The following is a 16,305-nucleotide window of genomic DNA, read 5'->3' as shown; positions in this document are numbered from 1 at the left end:
ATAAGAATGTGGAATTTGAAGAGTCTGGAATATCCAACTGGTGACATTCCCTCTGCAGTTCCAGAAATTTATTTGGTGTGCTGAAAAATGGTCTCCAGTTAGAAATCTAGAGTTGAGAATCGTCAACATAGAGGAAGTTATTTGTCCTACTAATTACAGCCATGTTGAACTGCACCTTCTCTTCCCTTGAGAAGATCTGTCAGCAAACTAACTGGCCTCCAGCTGCTATTTTTTTTTTCAAGTTCTATATCTTAGTTGTTTTTCAGTGTCCTTTTCCTTATTTTTAGTAGTCACTTCTTGATGCTATCAACCTTCTAATATATATACACACACACACACACACACATATATACATACATATGTGTGTGTATATATGTGTGTGTGTGTGTGTGTGTATTAGAAGGTTGATAGCATCAAGAAGTGATATATATATATATATATATATATATATATATATATATATATATATATATATATATTAAAGCTCTGGTAAAAATTGGCTATCCAAAAATTATTTGTGATTGTGCATACATACTAACATCAATAACCATTAACATATCTTACAGATTGGACTCTTGGTAAAAATTGAGACATGAACCTCATGGTTTTTTTTTTTTTTCAGAAATTAGTGGCTTATCTTGTGATTTTGGTATGTTTTCCAGCATAGAACTCAAATACATGGATTCTAGACCAATAAAACTTTACTGCTTATAAATTCAGATATAACTTCAGGATTTTTAGTTATCTTCATTTTACAAATAAGTGATTCATGAATTAAAGTTTTAAAGAAAAGCTTTTAATCCAATGATTTTACATTTTGATTTTAGAGATGCTCTAAGATGACTCTATAGTAGTTCTATTTCAAAGGAATGCAGATGGTGTCCCAACTATTTAAGAAAACCTACCACTGACTTCTTAGTCAACTGAAAAATGTTTTGTAATCTCATCATTACCCCAAATTGTTCTGGTTTATGAATTCTAATATGATCTTGTAGTTTTTATTTGGCATTGCAACTTGTATTTTATTTTACACTATCCAAACAAGACATGCATGTGTTTGAAAAATCAAACAGAAGTGCATGTCATAGAGAGTCTGCTTCTCCAGCTTTCCTATCCACTGGTTTGCTCTTCAGGGGCAACCCTTTAAAAATGACTGCTTCTAATTCCTTGCCAGTACTTTAACAATCTCTTGACTTCTTCATCAATGTTCATTACTTATTGTTGTTTGCTGTTTTACAACATTTTTAGACAGTATTCATAATTGTCTGTGAATTAATTTTTAAATTGACAATTTAATGAACAAAAGTTTATAATATTAGAAGTATGTGAATTTTGTTTCCTGCAGATCTGATGTCACAGTTGTGATGCTACTCAAATGAATTGTCCCTCCAATCAGAAATTGCTCTACCACAGGTCTTTACCATATTTTCAGGTTTATCAAAATTCTCTGTAATTGTTTGAATATGAGGCATCCTCAAGAAAACTCATGTGAATGCAGGAGTGATGGGTGAAATGTTTGGAATGTGAGAACTGTAACGCAGTCAGCCCATCTGTGTTTGAATGGACTAACTGGATGGTAACTGTAGGCAGGTAACTGCATGACTGGTGGATGTGGATTACTGGAAGCGTGCCATGGAAGGTTTCATCTCCCCCAACCCCACTTCCTAGTCACTAGGAGGTGGGCAGCACTCCTCTATCATGCCCTTCCGCCATGATGTTCTGTCTGATCTTGGGCCCAGAGCAATGGAGTCAGCTGACTATGGACTGAACCTCTGAAACCATGAGCCGAAATAAACTTTTCTTTCTCAATATTGTTCTTGTCTTTCTCAATATTTTGTTCACTGTGAGCAGAAGTTGACTATCACACTCTCATTCTTTCTAATTAATCAAATCCCTTCATACCCCTAAGACCTGCATCAGGAAACTTCTGACTTGCTTCAATCTGGACTGTTTCTCCTTTGGTTTCAGTAAAATATTATTTGAGAATTGTTTACCACTGTTCTGATTTGGTACTTCCATCTTTGAAAGCCTATCTGGTCTTCTTTCTTGGTTTCTTTGGAACACTTACTTAAGCAACTCTTAAAGTAACTATAAGTATCATAAAGACAGACATGTAGATCAATGCAACAAAATAGAAATCCCAGAAATAAAATCTCACCAATATAGTCAAATGACTTTTGACAAGGTTTTCAAGACCATTCCTTGAGGAGAAGATACTCTTTTTATCAAATGTTGCTAAAAAACTGGACATCCATATGCTAAAGAAAGAAGTTGAATCTTTAACATATACAAAAAGTAAATCAAAATGGATGAAAGACTTCAATATAAGAGCTAAAAATCATAAAAATTTTAGAAGAAAATATTGGGGAAAATCTTTCTGGCATTGAATTGGCAATGATTTATTGGCTAAGACACCAAAACAAAGGTAACAGAAGAAAAAATAGATAAATCAGACTTCATTAAAAATCAGAAATTTTAGTACATTAAAGAACACTATTAAAGGATTGTAAAGGTAATGCAGAGAATGGAAGAAAGTATTTGGAATTTTCATATCTGATAAAGGGTAATATACTACAACTCAACAACAGAAAATACTCCTACAACTCAACAACAGAAAAAAACCACCATAGTTAAAAAAAAAAAAAAAAAGCAAGGGTGGCGGGGGGTGTAAAGGACTTTACTAGACATTTCTCACAAAGAAGTTATATAAATAGTCAATAAAAAAGATTATCAATATCATTAACTATTGGAGAAATGCAGACCAAAACTATAATGTGATTCTGTTTCACATCCATTAGGATGGCTACTACAGGCAGAACCAAAACAAACAGAAAATAACATGTGTTGGAGGAGATACAGGAATTGGAACCTTTGTGCTTTGCTGGTGGAAATATAAAATAATGCAGCTGCTATGGAAAACGGTATGAAAATTTCTAAAAAAAATCAAATATTAATTATCATATGGCTTAGCATCTCCACTTCTTGTGATTCTGCAACCTGTACACTCAGAAAAATGAGAAATTATACCACATTTGATTCAAAAGAATGATATGTCAAGATCATTGTACTGTCATGTGTAACTAATAAAAAAAAGAATTTAAAGCAAGGAGTAGAATAGATATTTATACACCAATATTCACTGTTATTTATGAGAACCAAAAGGTAGAAATAACCCAAAAGTTTATTGATGGATAAACGGATAAACAAAATGTAGTATATTCAAACAAGGTAATATTATGCAGTCATAAAAAGGAATGAACATTTTATATATGTTAATGCAAGTGGGCCTTGAAAACATACTCTGTGAAATAAGCCAAACACAATTGGTTCAATATTTCTGATTATACTTATATGAAATACCTAAAATAGTCAAATTCACAGAGACAGAAAGTAGAATGGTGGGTTGTCAGGACTAAGAGGAGGGGATAATGGGTAAGCTATTATCTTAATGGATTTGGTGTTTCTGGAAATTTCTGGAAAGGACAGTGGAGACAGTTGCACAACAACAAAAGTTTACTTAATGCTACTCAGCCGTGCAATTAGAGCTTGCTAAAAGGGCTAATTTTATGTTATATATGTTTTACCACAATAAAAATTATTAGAATGTACAGAAATAAGGTAAGTTATATAGAGTATAATTTTAAGATGATAAATCAGAAGAAATACTTTGAATTCTTGAAAATCTAGAAATTTCTTTATTGCCTACTCAGACTTTATTGATAGTTTAGCCAAGTATAGAATTCTAGATTGAAAATAGATTTTACTTAGAAATCTGAAGATTTTTCTTGAGAAATCTGATGATAGCCTGATTCTCTTTTCATTTCTCGGGAAAGCTCCCAAGAGTTGGACATGTTTCCTTAAAGTAAGGCTGGGAAGGAGGCATTCCTGAAGACCTGAAAAATTAAAGATGGCCTTTTATTTTTTTTCAAGAAAACATAAAGCTTAAAACTTAACTGACAGATATTTTTGATCTATTAAGAAATCTAAAGATTGGCTCCAGTATCTAAAAATATTTCATCCCCATAACCCTCAGATCTCTGCAACTAATTGGCCTTGCATATTGCATTAAGCCAGGATCTTCCATACCTTTTCCAATAAGGAGTCTAATTCTTCTGCAGGCAGTTCTTTTAATGCCATGTTATAACTTAGAAATAGTAAAGTCCTACCTCCTCATCAAGCACTATAGATCTGAGTATAAAAAATAGCATGGAAAATCATTAAATTAATCATTAACTGTAAAGACAAAAGCACTGTTGGGACTGATTTTATCAGGGGAGACTGCTCAATATCTTTTGATATTAGAATTTTAATTAAAAGTGATATGTGTTTCGATTTTTTCATTTCCTTCACTTAAATGAGAAGACTACCAAGCCTGAAGGCTCAAACACAAACCAGAAATAATTAAAATATATAACAAGGGGCTAGAATTTGGACCAGACTTTTTTTTTTTCATGTACATCCTTATGCTAAGTTCATTTTCAGTAACTAGTAATAGTGGAACATTACAACCCAGGTATCCGTAGCTTACTTCTGTATACAACACTGCTTCTGTATTATTTCCAGAGAAATACAATCTTCCCTGCCACGAGAAAATAAACTGATGAATACTCCTCAAATGGTATCAAGAAATATAAACAATATTAATGATTATTACTTGCTTCTTAATTCAGTTTGCAATTTGTGGGCTGATTTCTGAATTTGTATTGAATTATCTTTGCTCCTTAAAACCAGGCAAGATCTGGGGGGGCCTAATTACCTCCATATCCAACATCACAGCAGCCCAGACAACTCGGGTGCTACTCTCATCTGTTCTCATACCTGAACACAGAAACCCAACTTTCCACATGGAGGCTCCTTCATTGCCATTCCCTTGTTGGTCTTTAGGGCTCAGAGCAGAATGGGTGCTTTTGTTTTGCAACATTCTATTGAATTTTCTGCCTACTGGATTTAGTTTAACTTGATGTAATGTTATTACTTTTTTCCAGTATTCGATGTTGTCTTATGCATTTAGTAAACAGTTACATCACATTATTTTTGCTTTATGGAATTTCAGCCTGCTTTTGAAATCTGGCAGCACCGAGACCAGAAAAGGGAAAAAAGGACAAACAGCAGCTAAACAAGCCTGTCTTACAGGGACCACTGCCTTTGGTACTGTTATTTTCTTTGTAGCTGCAGCTCTCTGTGAAATGTGATTCAATTCCATTATTATAATTAATTAAACTCCAAGGGGCACTTAACCACTGAGCCACATCCCCATCCCTTTTTTGTTTTTTATTTAGAGACAACGTCTTACTGAGTTGCCTTAGGGCCTCACTAAGTTGCTAAGACTGGCTTTGTACTTGCAATCCTCTGCTTCTGAGCCACTGGAACTATAAGCATGCACTACAGCCATTGATGAGAGTTACAAACCATGTGGTATATCTCATCAAGTCTAACTTTAGTAAACTATAATTTATGAAAAAGACTTGTTATATTTTACATTGAGGTGATACTTCATGTCTCATTAATTATATTTTACATATTTCATCTCACTTAATACTGAAAGAAATTCTATGAGCAGGGAATTATTAGTTCTCTTTTATAGATAAAAAAAAAAAGGACAGAATTCAGGAAGGCAAAGGGATTTGCCTGTGATTATATAGCCGTTCACTGTCAAGGCCAGGACATTAGGGCAGACTTCTGAAACCAAGTCAGTTCCTTTGTAAATACCTAGTAACCACTCTGGTTGTTTCCATCATGGTACAATGGGAGCAAATGAAAAACAGAGCAACGGTTCACACAACCCTTTGTTCAAGTGTTTCAGCCTGTCATATTGCAGACCGAGAAAAACAGTCTAGAGCTTAACAATCAAGGTTATCCACAGACAGGCACTAATTCACATTGTCAATCCCTTTACTCTCTGTTTCTCTTTTACTGTACTGGAGAGTGAACCCCAGGGCCCATTACCACTGAACTGCATTCCTAGTCCTTTGTATTTTCTGAAGACAGAGTTTCAATAAGTTGCCAAAGCTGGCCTTGAACTTGTGATCCTCTGGCCTCGGCCTCCTGAGTCCCTAGGATTACAGGCATGCCTCCACACCTAGCTCCTACACGATAACTTATGTGTGTTTTCACTGTGATGAGACTGAGCAACTTCTTTTCTAAGAAGTGTTAAAAGTTTAAATTGTTGGAACAGAGCGTGTTATCATTCTGATTTGCACCAAATTCCCACTGTGAGTGAGCTACTTGGAGGACACAGAGGGAAATAACTCACATTTATTGATTGCCTCTGTGATTGATATCTTTGCATATGCTATTTTAATTAACCTTTAAAATAATCTTTCAAAATGGGTTTATCATCTTCTTTTTACAAAAGAGGAGCTTGTGAAATTGCCCATTCTCACAGCAATGTTTGAATCATATGCTGAGCTCTGTAGATGGTGTGATTGCAAACTGAGTGGTTTTAAATGTTTTCTCTACCAAAGTTCTTTCAGGATGTCAATCACACAGAGGAAACAGAGGACCTTTGAAACTTTCCATGGAAAGTAATTATGAGATAGTATTTAATGCATATGTTATGAATCTAATAGATGTTCAGAGAGACTGTCTATTCCAAATGTTGCCGATTTCTAAAATAAATGAGTAGCAGATAATGTGTTATCGCTTAGGAGGCAACAACAGCTCTTCTGCCTATAGTAGTCAAGAAAGGCTTCAGGGAATAGGCGGAATTTAAGTTGGACTTTCTCAAAGTTCTGACTGATAGAGAAGGGAAGAAAGGGTATCTCCAGATAACCATATTGTGCTATTCAAAGTGAAAAAATGACAAAGCCCAGGTCTCTTTGTAGGATGTGGACTACAGGAACACATGTGAGGAATGAGGGTGAAAACATAGGTATAGATAAATCATGGAAACATTATAACCTTGGGCTAATCGGTTGGGGATTTACTCAACAGGTAACAGGGAATCATCCTTAAACCCAGCTGTTATGTTTTTAAATCACCCAGAGCTGTTTTGGGAAGGTGATATGTAGAGGTTTGAGACATTATGAAAGAAAAGTGAAGGCTTTTGGAGAAACCTTTGTAGAAGAAGCAAGTGGTAAGTTAAAATGGCTGCCAAAGCTCTGACACTGAGCAGTGAAAAGAAGGTGATTAAGAAGAATGATTCTGGGGCTGGGGTTGTGGCTCAGCAGTAAAGCACTCACCTAGCCCGTGCAAGGCATTGGTGTCTGATCCTCAGCACCACATAAAAATAAATAAAGTTATTGTGTCCAACTACAAATAAGAAAAAAAGAGCAATTCATTTGGAAGAATTAATTTGAAGTGATAGTGGAAAGACCCAATATACAGTTGGAAATGCAACAGTAATTGAAATTATGAAGAAAATACAGCCTTGGAAGTCATTTGCATATAGATGAAGGTTCTTAGAGGCTATGGTGGTCACCAAGGGAGAAAAGCGGGGATGGGCATGAGAGCAGAGGGTGTGGTCAGCACTGCTCTGCTTTCCTAATTTTATCACTGACACACAACTTTCCAAGGAATAACCCAACTTGTGGTAGAAACTGATTACATGTTTTTAGCTACTATAACTGCAACTTTAGCTGTGACAGATATAAATTTGCTCATAAAATGTGATTGTGTGAAGGAAACAGGGAAGGAATGTCAAATAGGAAAAGTGAAAATGGCTAAGTCTACAAATTTCTTAGAGAAAAATTTAGTACTTTAAATAGAAATTATATGCTCTAAAGTAGTCCAATAAATTTTCACTTAGACATAAGAATTATTAGAATTTTGATTCTTTACATCACAAATAGTTCCAGGATAAAGCAATAAGTACCCTGGTTTTTTTAATAATGTTAATGTTTATTACCTGACATAACTATATATTTTGAACATGAGGCCCCCAAATATATCATGTAATGCACCTTATTATTTAAGGGATCAAAGAAGGTACCATATTTCTTTGCTTCTCCTTACATTGGCAAATATTATCAGGAAAAATAGTTAATTTTTTTCTTGAGAAAAAGAATAATAATATTCTTTACTATTAGTAAGTTACTTCTTTAAGTATTTGTTTCATTTTGCTTTATTTTCTTTGCAAAAAGGGCTTACAATATTTGATGACTAGAGAAGAACCATAGTTTATGATAATTTTTTATTTCATGAAGGTAGATAGTTTAAAATTAGAAGGTTTGGGGGGTTAAGGTGCTGCTCAGTGATTGGACTGTATGCTTAGCATGCACAAGGCCCTGGGTTTAATCACCAGAATCACCTACTCACCCCCGTTAGTTATCTTTGATCTTTCTGTTTTATCACACTTAATATGCTGAATATAATCTTAATGTTACATCCATACATCCATCATCACTCACTGGACACTGTATTTCTGTATTTTCCTTTTCTTCTTCATGCATTCTAGTAGAACAATTCCCATTCTCCTGTTTAATTGTTTGTGTTACTCTTTTCCAATTCCTTTTCATCTGGCCACATTCTTCTGGTAATGAAGTGCACAGAGTCGACTGTAATTTTCCAGGTCAGATCTTAACAGAGTCATTTAAATGTCAACAGCCACATTTTTCAAATGGGGATGCCAGGAGTACTTTATAGCTCTGCAAGCCAAACAATAATATTGTCTATGGGCACTCAAATCTCATGCTTCAGGGAGTAAACTGGAGAGTTTGTAAAGAGATAGAAAAGTGTTTCTTCCTTCCTCAGCATTAGCCATTTAACTAACTCAATTTATCTACTCTGATTTTTTTTTGTTAATTTCTTCTGCATTAGTTTTGATTTTTTTTTTTTTTTGGTTAATTTCTTCTGCATTAGTTTTCCCGTTCTATAGCTATTGGTAATTGCCAAAGGCAATATAGCAAAATTACATAAGCCAATAATATGGCAATGTATTAAAAGTCTTATGCCTGGAAACTCTCAAGTTTGTAGTTCTTAATAGGTGAATTTCATTTTGTATATTATATCTAAATATATTCTTCTCCAAACATAATTTCACAATATCCTCTATGGTACCCTTTGAATTTTTAAATACATTTTGGGCATGGGTAAAATACCAAACTTTAAAGATACATCATAGGAATACAAGTGTTAGAAATATTTCAAATTAATGCAACCTATAATAAAAAAGATTATGGGATTACACTAGACTTGTTTTGTGTCAACTGTTATTTATGACTACTGCATTCACTAATTTTAAAATATAAGAGAATGACACTCTGCTCTGTGTGTACCAGAGGTATCACAGGTAGCTGAACCCACCTACACCAATGATGCACATCTCCAGTTATCATGTCAAGGTCTAGCTTTGGAGGTAAAAATGTATAGTGAAAGAGAAAATAGGAGAAATCTTCTGATTCAAGTAAGCTTTCATCCCTCTACTCCAATGAGCATTAACCACAGCAGGGATGTATTTTTTTGATTTTTAACCTGGAGAGTTTAATTTTCCATTGTACTCATACTTTCCCATATGATGGAAAAGAATATGATTGGATGAGCCTTGGCTGATGAGAGCTCATGAAGATCTGTTTCTTTAGTGAAACAAATGTCTCCATCAACACAGTACTATGGGAAATGATTGATATCTGGGGCAGTTTGGGGACTTCTTGAATTGCAGGAGTGTAAAGTCAAATTAAACTGCCTTCATGCTAATTAGACTTGTTTAACAGACTAACTTTCCATGTTTGATTCTCCTCTCCCATATCTGATTATAAGCAATATGATTAGCTAAAATGAAATTTGACAGATGCTAAAATCTGGTCAAAATCACTGGTTCTTGTATTCTAAAATACATACCAGTATTTGTTGAAATAAGTCTTCATTTTTTTATTGAAAAGAACTAGATTATTAAACAGAACCAAATACAAAAAAATGTACATTGACAATATTTTACTTCAAGTACTATATACAATGTGACAATAATATATATGAAATAAAATATTGAATGAGTGCCTTAATGATCATAGATATTAAATTCCATAACCCAACAATGTTAGTCGTAACTAAGCAACCTAAAGAGTGGCACTATTCAAATGTTTTCTCTGAGATGCGGATGTTAATTCACAATAAGGGGGTTGGCTAGGGAAGAACAGAGGTACTTTGGGTTAGACAGAGGGCAGTGAAGGGAGGGGATGGGATAAATAGAATGAATCGGGCATCATGATCCCACTTGCCTATATGATTACATGACTGGTTTAACTCTACATCATGTGCAATCAGAAGAATGAGAACTTATAGTCCATTCATGTATAATGTGTCAAAATGCCTTCTACTGTCATGTATAACTATCTAGAACAAAAAGTTTAAAAAATTATTGAAAAAAGTCATTCTTTCATCTCAACAGTACATTTTAGGTAATATGTGCTTATATTTGAGTTTGTAAGCTTTATATACATGCTTATCAATCTTTACTAGTTGTTCACATCTATTCATTGTTAATTTTAAATGCTTTCCAAAAAACTACTCTATTAAGTTATTGATATAATTTTAGTGAGTATACCATGCTAGAAAAACTATTTTTTTATTTATGACAATAATGTGTTTTATTTAGATAAAACATTAAACCTATGTTTAGTAGTGGGAAATGATAGTTTTCAGATTAGAGATCCTGGAAATGATCAATATTTCTACTTGATACTGCAGAGAAGATTCTGAAGGTCTGAGTGCTGACTACAAGGAGGACAGAGAAATATGGCAGAATTACTTTTTCATCACTTAGAATTAATATCCCCTTTGGAAGTAGGTTTCTGTTGAACATACTGTCAGCTCAGTCCTCATCATCAGAAAGGAACAAAGGCACTGTTAAGAGTATCTGACACAATTTAAACCCAATTGCTTTGTTGAATCCTATGTCCACATGGAAATTTCCCAGAAAAGACTGGGCAACTAATTTAATCTTGCTTGTCATGGCTTTAATCTTGGCTTTTCACAGACAAGGTCCTTGCATGGCCAGAGACATATTATATTATTAAATCCACTTTTTGTTGATAATGATGTGAAATCTGGGGCTGAGAAAAATGCCCTTGGATTTGCTAAGCAGCTCCTTCATTTGTGACCAGTTGCACAACCTCTACTGTGGGGGATTATTCCAGTCCCTTTTTTTTTCCTTTTAAGCACAGACAGTGCTTTAAATGAACTCTGTTCCTAAGAGCACCTGAGCTATTGTGCTGATGGTATATTTGTGATCTGGAGCTGTTTAGGACTTCTGGGTAGCCCATGGTCCACACAGGTACCTTCCCTTTGTAAGCCTGAAAGACTTCATTTTAGTCCCTGACAATGTGTCTCATCCCCAAGGTGCTCAGTGTGGCAGGATCAAATTTGCAAAGGACAAACATGCAGATGACTGGTGAGCCATCAGATCACTATCAACCTATCTATTAGAATACAAAAGGCACATTTCCTATCTCCATCCCCCTTTAGTACCATTTTAGGATTACCTATTTTCCTAAGGTAGGCTGTATTTGGCAACTACCACATTATCATAACTGTATTTCATTTTTAAAAATGAAAAATAATATTTTATACAAAATTTTCACATGAACTTGAGACAATCTGGTGAAACAGACAGATTTTAGAGGTGTGGGGTGAAGTAGGCAGAAGATAGTTTAAAAGTTTGGGGACACACTGCTTTAGGTCAAATTCTAATTCTTTCATTTAACATATGATCTGGGACTAGTAATTTAAATTCTCTTGAGTTTGGTTACCTCCATTTTTAACTAAATAATAATAATAGTGTTTAACTTAAAGCGCTATCATTAGGATTAAATTATGATATTGGTAGCCAATACTTATAACAAATTTACTCTAATGTCTGACATGTCTTAAGGATTTGGTAAAACTTACTTGATACTACACAGCACAAATGCAAGAGAGAGATAAAACTCAGTTTTGATCAGGAATCCAATCCTTGCTCCACCATGCCCTAGAATAGCATATTAAAAATTTCAGAATCTAAGGAGTATATTTTTAAAATTTCTGCTTCCCTGGCCCCAGAAACTCCTCACCCTAAACTTCCCAATTTCTAAGACCAAGTCAGCCTGCTTAGACAATAATGACATCTGGAAGTATGTCTAGGGGTAAATTCAAACATAGTACTTATATTCACACTATTACATGGCAGGAAAAAAAATGCTTTGTTCAAGCATCTGGCATTTTTCAAAAAGTTCATACTCAGAACAAGAACTGTTTTAAAAAATACAAATACAGTCAGTCTGGAGCTTATCTCTAGCTTTAAATCTTCAAAGGACAGCCAAATCTGTCTCAACTAAATCCAAAAGAATCAATGAGATAGTACTTATCTCTTCAATGAAGAACACACAGACGGTTCATTTATTTTTCAAGCCTTCTCTGCAATGTGTGAGTGTAGGATTTCAGTGGCTGCTAAGATTCTGTGAATTGCTGAGAATGCCCAGGCTTTCCTATATTTTTATTTAGAAGAGAAAAAAGAGGGCATATTAAGTATAAGAATATGACAAATTCTAGTTATCCTTCAGTGGTTGCTTTCTTACATCACAATAAAAAAAACCAGAGTGATATCTGCCCTTATTTGGGGTTGGGGGGAAGACAGTCACAATCTATTTACAAATTTGTTTATAATAAGGAATGCAAAGTGTATCCTCTTGTGCTGATATTTGAGAAAGGTTAATATTCACCCATCTTTTGATATAAACATGTTATACCAAATAAAACAAAAGCTACTTCCCAACTCAGAGTTAATTCTAGCTAGTTAATACAGATCCTTTCATAATGTACACGTACACACCCTCACACAAATTTACATATATGTTTGTATATTTTCCGTTTAATGGGGTTCACATCATTTTTAACTACTCTTCCTTTTGAATTCACTTTTGTTTTTGTTTTTCCTCAATATGTTATAAGCTTCCTTCCATTTGACTTTTAAAAAAATCACATCAAATTCTTTTTTGCAAAACTTGCAAATCATTATCTTTATGCTTTTAACATTTTAAAAACGTTTGTCCTCTGCCTTTACCATTTTTTTTCTAATTTATACTGACTTTTTCTGTAAATCAACTTGCTCATGCAAACTCAAACTTGATAAAGCGCAGCCAGTATAACTAGATTATACTTAATGTTTTTTCAAATATTACATTTAACAACAAAAAACCCCAAGAACCTATTATTTATACTTTATATTGTGTGTATGTATGTGTGTATATTCCTATATACCCCTATATTGACGTACGAGGGAAAACATTTTGCTTAAATTTATCTACTTAAATGCCTAAGGGTATTTCAGGTTAAACTTGTATTGCAGTTATTTATCTTACGAAGTTGTATAAGGGAAACATTTTGACATACTAAACAGACATTTCTTCCTTTTAATATGATTTCATCATATCGCAAAATAAATCTGGGAAATTGAAATACAAGCACAAGGAACATTTCTATAAATCTCAATAAAAGTTAAAAAAAAGATGAGTTAAGAAGCAATGTGAAAACATATCACACTTTCAGCTACATCATTTAAATTTTCCTTTGGAGAATAAATGAAGAAAATCCAAATTATATATACTAAGGCTATGGATGGAGCTGCATGATGATAATGAACACAAGTCTCTACTACCACGTGGAATTCAAGCTGTGCATATGGAGAACCCTGCTATTTCAAACAATCTGTGTACAATGGGTTGTTCTCTAGAACTCATTTGGGCCATGAGTAACTTAGTAAGCGAAATTAAACTTTTCCCCCAGAATTTTTTTTCTTATCATTGCATGCTCACAGACATGACTCAGGCTTGATGGATGACTTACTCCTAGCTCCTTGCCTTCCAGAAATGGAGACAGCAGCATTTTATTTTACCTGACAGATAATTTACTCTTTTAACTAATGACCACTCATTTAGTAGGCACAGATTCAGTTTTCTCAAATCTAATGGAAATTTAAGGTAGAAAATTTTAGACAATACTTGTCAAATATTTCAATTACTACCAAGGTGATCAGTACTATTGATGTAGGGCTAATAAAGCAAGAGGATTTTCACCATGCCTAAACTTACAAAAGGTATCATGCCATTTATATTTAGGCATAGTCAAAATAAGTCCTAAGAGATCTTCCTAGTTTTAAACTATTTTATAAATTCTGATCATTAACAAATATTGAGTGCTTGACAAAAACTGCAAAATAAATTTTTAGTGGATGAATAGGTTATCTCTGAATCCACATGTGTGGCCTTGGGTAAGATGTAAGGAATGCAAACAACAAAAGGTGTTGAATTGGCCCTGAAGGAACTTACATTTTAAAATGGTAAGATATATACATACGAAGTACATGTATGCTATAAGAAGCAGAAGGTGACCCATACCTTTTAAGAGAGCTGAGACAATGTGCTGGAGATATCAAAGGGGAATGGTCACAAAATAGGCAAAATGTGAAGTGGGTCTTGGAAGGGCTGCAATGATTTGGAGCTGGCACCTGGAAAGAAACATTCCAGAAAGAGAAAAATACATGCACGCAATGGCATAGAAGCAGGCCAATAGGGAATGCAAAAGCTGGGAACATTGGTGAATAGGGAAATGATTATCTTCAGGGTTGTATTTGGGGTGGTCATCTGCAGGAGAGGATGTAAACTGTTTGAGAGGATGGAAAGACTGGAGGTGAAGGAATGGGCTTTCTGCAGTTCCCTGGAAGTGCAGAGCTGAAGCTTGGAAACTGGCTAAGACTGTATTAAGGTGTGGAAATCTGGGTGATCTCATCCTAGTGTTCCTTCTCCACAAGCCCAGAGAAGTGCAGAAGGCAAGGCAGGTTCTTGTTGAAGGGTGACAGTATCAGAAAGGTCAATTTCCATGCTACAACCCAACATCTGATACTTCAAAAAGATCACTGAACACAAGGTAGGTTCATGGGGAGGCAGGAAGCCCACTTTTTGTAGGAAATCCAAGAGGACAGTACATCCCATACAGATGACAACTAAAGCAAAAGCAAAGATTAAAAGGGATATATTTAAAACTAAATGTATTTGAAACTTCTTCAACTGCCATCTTTCTTGATCTACAGAAATTCTTAAGTATCAGATTGAAATATATTATCATGGCCAGCATTCTTTTTGAAAGGGTGTTTTAAGCTACTGTTTTCCTGAAAGCCCTGCAACTATGCAGGCTGTCTTTATTTCCACCTGTCAGGAACCTTGGTTAGGAACCTGTCTGGCCCCGTCATTATTGTTCAGGTTCATTGTCCTGAAGGTGGGGAAGGGTCTGTGTGTTCACCGTGCAGCTTCACTGGGAGGAACTTGGCATAGTTTTCCCCCTGTTAAGTAGATAGCTAAAGAAAGCAAGCAAGGTATGAATAGCGCCCCCGTGGGAAGCAAGAGTTAAGGCTGCCACCAACCCGGCTTTACCCTCAAACCCAGAAAAGCGGGGTTACCCGGGGCTAGTGATGGCCCCCAAGTGGAGCTGGATGTGCCCGGAGGAAAGTCAGATCTTAGCTGCACTCCTCATTATTCCCGCAGCTCCTTTTCCGGGAAAATACTCCTGGTCCCATCATTCAGGAGTCATGTGTCCTGGCCCCAGTTCCCCGGGATCGGGGTCGAGCAGTATGCCCAGGGTCATGGCCGTTTAGGGGTCGGGCGGCGGGAGAGCCCCGTAGTTGGAAGCAGAAGGGCCAAGGGAATCCCGCGAAGCTGCCGGAGCGCGTCTCGGCGGGGCATCCCAGGGCTTTACTGGCCGCCGAGCTTTCCGGCGGCCTCGGGGCTGCGGGACCCTCTCTCCAGGAGCTGCCGGTTGAAAGCCGCACAGCGAAGCAAGGTGGGTGTAAAGACTGGCCCCTGGTCGGAGAGCGCAGAGGGTGAGCGGGAGCAAAGGGAGGTGCCCGCCGAGGTGTGGGCGGCGTCCACTCTCCCGCGCCCCGGCCGCGCCCTGGGCATGGGGGCGCTGTCCCTGGCTGAGCGCACAGCTCCAACGCTGCGAGGCCGAGTGAACCCCGGCGTCTCCAAAGGTGTCCAGCGGACAGCACAGCCTAGCCGCCCCGCCCCGCCCCGCTGCCCACCTTGAGAGCCGCGAACGCCGAGGAAGAGGAGGAGGGGGTGGCAGAGAAAGCGGAGGTGGAAGCGACGGCCGCTCCAGCCCGCGGGTGCGCGGAGCGCGGGAGGCGGAGCGGGAGGCTGAGTGGGAGGCTGGGGCGGCCGCGGGCGAGTGTGCGCGCCGGGCTGGCGAGCTGCGGGGCGGGGGACCGGCGCCCCCGAGCGCCCCGCCTCGCCTCCCGCGCGCAGCCTCTCGCTGCTCCTGCACAGACACACACGCACCTAGCACCCACCACCCGCCGCCCCCGCCGGCCGCCGCTGCCGTGCCTCGGGCAGCCGGAGCCAG

The sequence above is a fragment of the Callospermophilus lateralis genome, chromosome 15, assembly GCF_048772815.1.
Source record: "Callospermophilus lateralis isolate mCalLat2 chromosome 15, mCalLat2.hap1, whole genome shotgun sequence".
In the NCBI taxonomy this organism is placed as follows: Eukaryota; Metazoa; Chordata; class Mammalia; order Rodentia; family Sciuridae; genus Callospermophilus; species Callospermophilus lateralis.
Note: the sequence above shows the minus strand (reverse complement) of the source record.